Genomic DNA, 5,850 nt, shown 5'->3' with positions numbered 1-5,850 from the left:
TACCGGCAAGTGTTGTAGACAATGCCAATATTCACTGGAATGAAGAGATAGGTATGGGGTGAGAGAGGCTCAAACTCTCAACCTCAAGATACCTAAGAGCTATCAGACCTGCACTCTAGCCAACTCCACCATTGCTTCAACCACAAGACATGCGGGTTGTGGTAGCACCATAAGCTATCAAAGGGTGTAACACCACAAGAATCGAAGGGCGATGGGACATCATAGGCCCGGCATAAGCCCTCAAAGAGTGCTGAACTAAGCATGAAATGGAGGGCCAGAAAGTGACATGCCATGAGCAGAGCCACCGTTGTTGTAGCTTCACGTGTTTTGCTGAGCTCATGGCTTGTGTGCTCGGCAGCCCCCTCTTGCGGCGATCCCCACGAGGCCTGCCACCTTCGCCAATGAGCAGGCTTTTGCTACTGCCGAAATGCTGATTTGAGGTTTTTTATTAACATTTACAGAAACACCTATGATTTGTCCACGTGTCTTAGACGTTTGATAATCCAAGTGGCTTCACACTCTTCGATCATTTTATAGACTCCAATTAAACACCATCGCCTCGGTCTCACCACAATCACTCTATCGTAATTGCTATTAAGGATAGTCACGTTTGGCTAAGAGGAGCACCATAATAGGCAATCTTCGCAACTGGCAACAATGATATAGCTCATTGTGGGCAATAGACATCACTAGATTTAACCTCATGTTTACCGCAAGCTCTGTCATGCCCAGCACAATCAGCCTATCTTGGACACCAAGCTAGACCACACCTTTCACAATATTCTCTAGTGGTTCCCCACCAATTTGTGTCATCCTTTGATATAGCCCCACCTAGGTATATTAAATAGCATTTTTTCCAAGTGGTCAGCAAGAGCTACTACTGTCAGTTCCTAGTTTGTGCTTGCCCCTCCAAGATTGCCAAGGGCATCTACGTGTCATGCTCTCCTCTATCAAACCAACATTGTCACCCGCTCTTGTTGGTTAATGTGAATGTTTTGAGTCTTACCATACATGGAGCGGATATTTTCGAGCAACACCATAGTCAAGCGAGTTTGATAAAATAGATATGAAATATGAAGGTTAATATATGAAAAGAAAAATGTTGTAATATGTTGGGCATCTACATATGTCTCCAACCCTACAAAGGGGGTATAGCCTCACAAATGATGTATTTTGACGAGGATTCTATGTATCCTACATCCATGAATCTATGTGCTAATAACATATATCATGTATTATTCATTTACGTAGCTAAGAGAGCGTTTAATGGCATATCAGAGAGAGAGAGAGAGAGAGAGAGAGAGAGAGAGAGAGAGAGAGAGAGAGAGAGAGAGAGAGAGAGAGAGAGAGAGAGAGAGAGAGAGAGAGAGAGAGAGAGAGAGAGAGAGAGAGAGAGAGTTGTTCCTTGTAGAGATATGTGAGAGGTTGTCCGATATGCGATTGTTCTCAAGAGTTTTTTGGCGTGTTTTAGTGGTAACAAAGGTCAAGTAAGAGTGAAGCTACTACGAAACAAAACAAGTACTTAAACATTCAACATAAAAAACCCTGCTATTTTTTTATTTCAACAATTATATCTCCCACCAAAAAAGATAACAAAAATGTTCCATCAAGAGATTCCATGGGTTTCACCCATGTCACTATGATGAGTCACACTCATCATCGATGAACAAATTACGTCTCTATCGCTCATTTTGGATATTGTAGTCGTAGTCCGAGGCCATTCTTCTTGCGGTCTCCTCTATATATACTGGCAAAATACTTCAATGAAACAAGAGAACCAGATTATTGACCCAACACCATACATAGCAAAACACGCAACATAAAAAACCATTGTCACACTACACAATATCCGAAATCCTGACAACAAGCAAAGTCCAACATAAAAAAATGCAATAAAATGTCAATGAGAGGGTGGGAGCCCCACAAGTCATCATACGGGTTCCCACCAGGTCTGTCACCCTCATCTTCCACATCTATAGATGTGGTGGCATCATCAACACTCCGCCCACGTGGAAGCAGTAATGGCTGCACATACGTCAATATCAAGCCCTCATCACTATCAATGCAAGCACATGCACGCCCAGTAACAAGGCAAGCTGCAAGGACGGGTGTTGTCCCACACCCGAACTCCAAACAGATACCACCACGTCTGCATAGCATCTCCACGAAGCATGCTAACAATGCATGACTCATTTGAAGGCCTCCACGTAGTAGCTCTCCTATAGTAGCAAGGGCTCTCGAGGCTGCAGGGCTGCAGGCAAATAATGTCTCATCGTCGAATCCGTAGGACTCATACCAAGAGAGCGAAATAGTGAAGTACTCTCTGCAAGATAACAAGGAGGTTGCATCCCTCGTCTGTGAATTAAGAAAATCATAGATGTGTCACACTGCAAACCAACAAGGAGGTTGCATCCCTCATCTGTGAATTAAGAAAAGCATAGATGTGTCACACTGCAAACCAACAAGAAACAAAAAAAGAGATAAACAAACTATCAAATTCATGAGTAGCACGATTTCATAGTTTTTGTATATTACCTCAATATGCTCCCCGTAGCTATGAACAAAACCATGTGCGTCATGATGGAGGAGCACAATCCGCCTATGAATAAGCAAGTCGGATGCCCTACAAAAATGCTCTACCCACCAAATGCTATCCCCTACAGAGAAGATGAGATACAATTATTACCAGGCATGAAAAACTAGACAAGTGAAGTTAGAGACTCACCAACACATGATGTCATGATCAACACCCAACCCGAATCAGCCAGAGTAGAGAATGCAAGATGAGAACTCCACCACGAGCATGATCCTCTGTGCAGATATCCCAAGATGGCATCGTTGTGGATGCATGATGCAAACCACCGAATGGCAAGTCCAAACATATGAAATCAGCTGCCCAAGCCACTTTCTTGCCCACTCAGGTATACTGTACACCATCTTCTCGAGCTTTGAGCATGTGATCATGAACGGAATTCCAAACTGGGTTCCGTAGCCCTACACGAAAGTCACTAGCAATAGCAATATAGTCTCCAACCACTGCCATACATCTGACATCTTTGGAAGAGCCAAAGACCCCAATAGGAAAGTCTGAGGCATGCACAAAAGAGAGAACCTTTCTCACTGTAAGAGCGCCACCAACACCTGCATTGATTCCCAAGTGTGAAAATATGCAATGTAAACTACACGACCTTAAGAAATCAAGAGTTCAAGAATATAACCATGTGATATTAATGACTCTTCCCTAACATCCACATTTGTATACACATATGCAGCTTGTTTTCCCTTGTCCTTATTTAAATCAAGAATTCAAAATTATATTGACCACTGAAGCATCAATACTTCTTAATGAAACCCATAAAGTACTCATACCTGTAGTTAGATGTTTTTTTAATCATTGGAGGATCCATTGTCTTTGTGTTTGTATTTTTTTGCTTCTTCATTTCATCATGAAGTTCCCTCTCTCTAGCAAGGATATGCCCTTGGACCATATCCACCCACCATGGACAATGACCCAACTCCCACTCCGACAAATGTTGCATTGATTTGGGATACATACAACCCTCACCCAGAGCTATGTTTGTCCATTGTTTGGCCATCATAGGAATCGTGACAATACGTCCCATAGATTTCAAGTGGCAAAAATACCTACAAACAAACGCTCTCAATAAGTCAGAGTTTTTAATCACCAATTAGTGATATAATTAAAGTTATCGTTCTCACCGATAGAGAAGCCTCTGAGCCGCCATTGGAATCATCTTCCTTCTTTGGTGCCAACAACTCTGCATCCTTTGTCTTGGCTCCAAACTTAGTCTCAATGGGAAAGAGGTGAGCTCTAGCCTGAAGCTTTATTCATCAAAATACATGGAGAGTGTACATTCAGAGGCACACTGATGCCATCGAGCATATCAACAAAATCTAAAAGAAGAGTGCTAGCCCTCTCAAAAATACGTTGTTGAAATCCCTCTCTACGAATCCAACTAGAAAAATACCAGCATTGTACATCATTATCAACTTTTTTAGACAACAAACTCATAAACTAACACAATGATAGCTAAACTCATAATCAAAAGAACAGATCTCCACGCTTAAGCCCATGAGCAGCTCTTGTGATCTTATCTGATTCCAACAAAGAAACCCACAAGATCTTGCTCTCAACAGGAGCGTCTTGGAGAGCTATTAGGTTGAGCTTCTCCAATGTGGCCCAACTATTGGTGCCCCATCTAAGAGCCCACACACGGGCCAACCAATCCTCTCCAAGTCGAGGATCCACAATGTTCAACATCTAAATTAGAAGAGACACAAAATACGTAAAAATTGAAATCTTGTTAACTAATCATAAACATTTAAAAGTGTTCATGTTTAACTTACCTTCCCTACTTGATCACCATACTTGAGAGCAAGATCATTGACAATTTTCTCCTCTTCTTTAACTAGATCGTGTCTGCAGGCAACCTTTGTCGTGCTTGATCCATACGCATATGAATTTCTTTAGAGATTTGAACCTGTCATAATATGCCTCTTAAAAAATGAACCCTCTTATAAAACAAGTAAAATAATTGAAATGAAATATTCACAAGACATTCATCGTAAAGTAATTTCCCCAAATATCGCCTCGTCAAAGGATACCAAGGCTCAGCTCCTTTCGAATATTTCTTCCTAATCAATGCAATTACTTTTGATCTTTTTCCGATAAACACTTCAGATATTCTTCGTGATCCGCACCACATATGCTTGAGCAATTAACTAGCTCATCTCGCAAATGGGAAGCCACAAGTGCGTGGGTATTCATGCTGACAGTCAAACATAAAACATTTTTCTGCAAAATTTCCCTTGCATGACAAGACTCAACAAGATTTCAACAATGAAAAACGAAACTTACAAATTCATTCTCTGTAGCCCAGTCAACAGTGCAATCTCTGATATCTTGGTGGGATCAATAATAGTACATAGGACCCTGCAATGCTTCTCTCTTACCAAAGAGAACTTTTCTTTAATCGCCGCTCCCCAAACTACAGTCCTGTGGTTGCCCTCCCAAACGTAGAACATCCTTTCTGACAGGATATGAATCTCATTTCTTGACGCTATTTATTTTTCAAAATATTCATTTACCTCCATCCAAATTGGATCCCAATAATCTTTAATGGCATCTATAAATTTAGAGCATACAAACCATCCTAAGAAAAGCATATATAAGACTAACTAGCTAGCATAAAGACATCAAGCAAAATCAAGCAAGAACAAACTAGAATTATGCTTACCAGACACAAAGGTATCTTCTTGCTTGCATGTCCAAAGAGACACAATAAATGCTCCCTTTTCTTGCATGTATCCTTCTTTTGCAAACGCAGCTTTGAGTCCACTAACATCATCCCTTAGCCCTCGCACTCTAGCATATGGAATTAGTCTGCGGAGAGGGATGGGTGGACATTCAAAGCAACTTAGAATTCTGGTTTTTGGTAATATATCTTCTCCTCTTTGCATGTGGAGTCGATTTTCATCTCCGACATCCATCTCACCCACAACCTCAGCCTGCACTACAGAAGGAAGAATTTCCATGCATGCCTCTTTCACACCGTGTGCATTGTCAGTCTCATGGACTGCTGGCCCAATATCAAGCTGTTCACTTTGGGTAGCATCATTATCGTCCTCCACATCTATAGCAACAACTGTACTGTTTTGATCGCTTCATTCAACAATAGACGGCATCTTTGTTTGTCTCCCTCTTTTGTGCGAAGAACCTGTCAGGGATGAGCTTCAAGGACAAAGAAAAAACTATTAACATCTACTCAACAAAATTATAAGTTTTCAATTTTTTCTATTAATTGCCTACTTTAACCACCTTCTTGGTGT

At 41.3% G+C, this 5,850-nt stretch overlaps 1 pseudogene; it reads right to left on the bottom strand.

The window, feature by feature from the left end:
- Nucleotides 1-1,833: 1,833 nt before the first annotated feature.
- On the bottom strand, nt 1,834-5,325 carry LOC147448003 (uncharacterized; annotated as a pseudogene).
- Between the last annotated feature and the right edge of the window lie 525 nt (nt 5,326-5,850).

The sequence above is a fragment of the Adiantum capillus-veneris genome, chromosome 11 (genome assembly GCF_014529385.1).
Source record: "Adiantum capillus-veneris isolate H3 chromosome 11, ASM1452938v2, whole genome shotgun sequence".
Classification (NCBI taxonomy): Eukaryota; Viridiplantae; Streptophyta; class Polypodiopsida; order Polypodiales; family Pteridaceae; genus Adiantum; species Adiantum capillus-veneris.
Note: the sequence above shows the minus strand (reverse complement) of the source record. Positions and strands in the feature narration are given on the sequence as shown.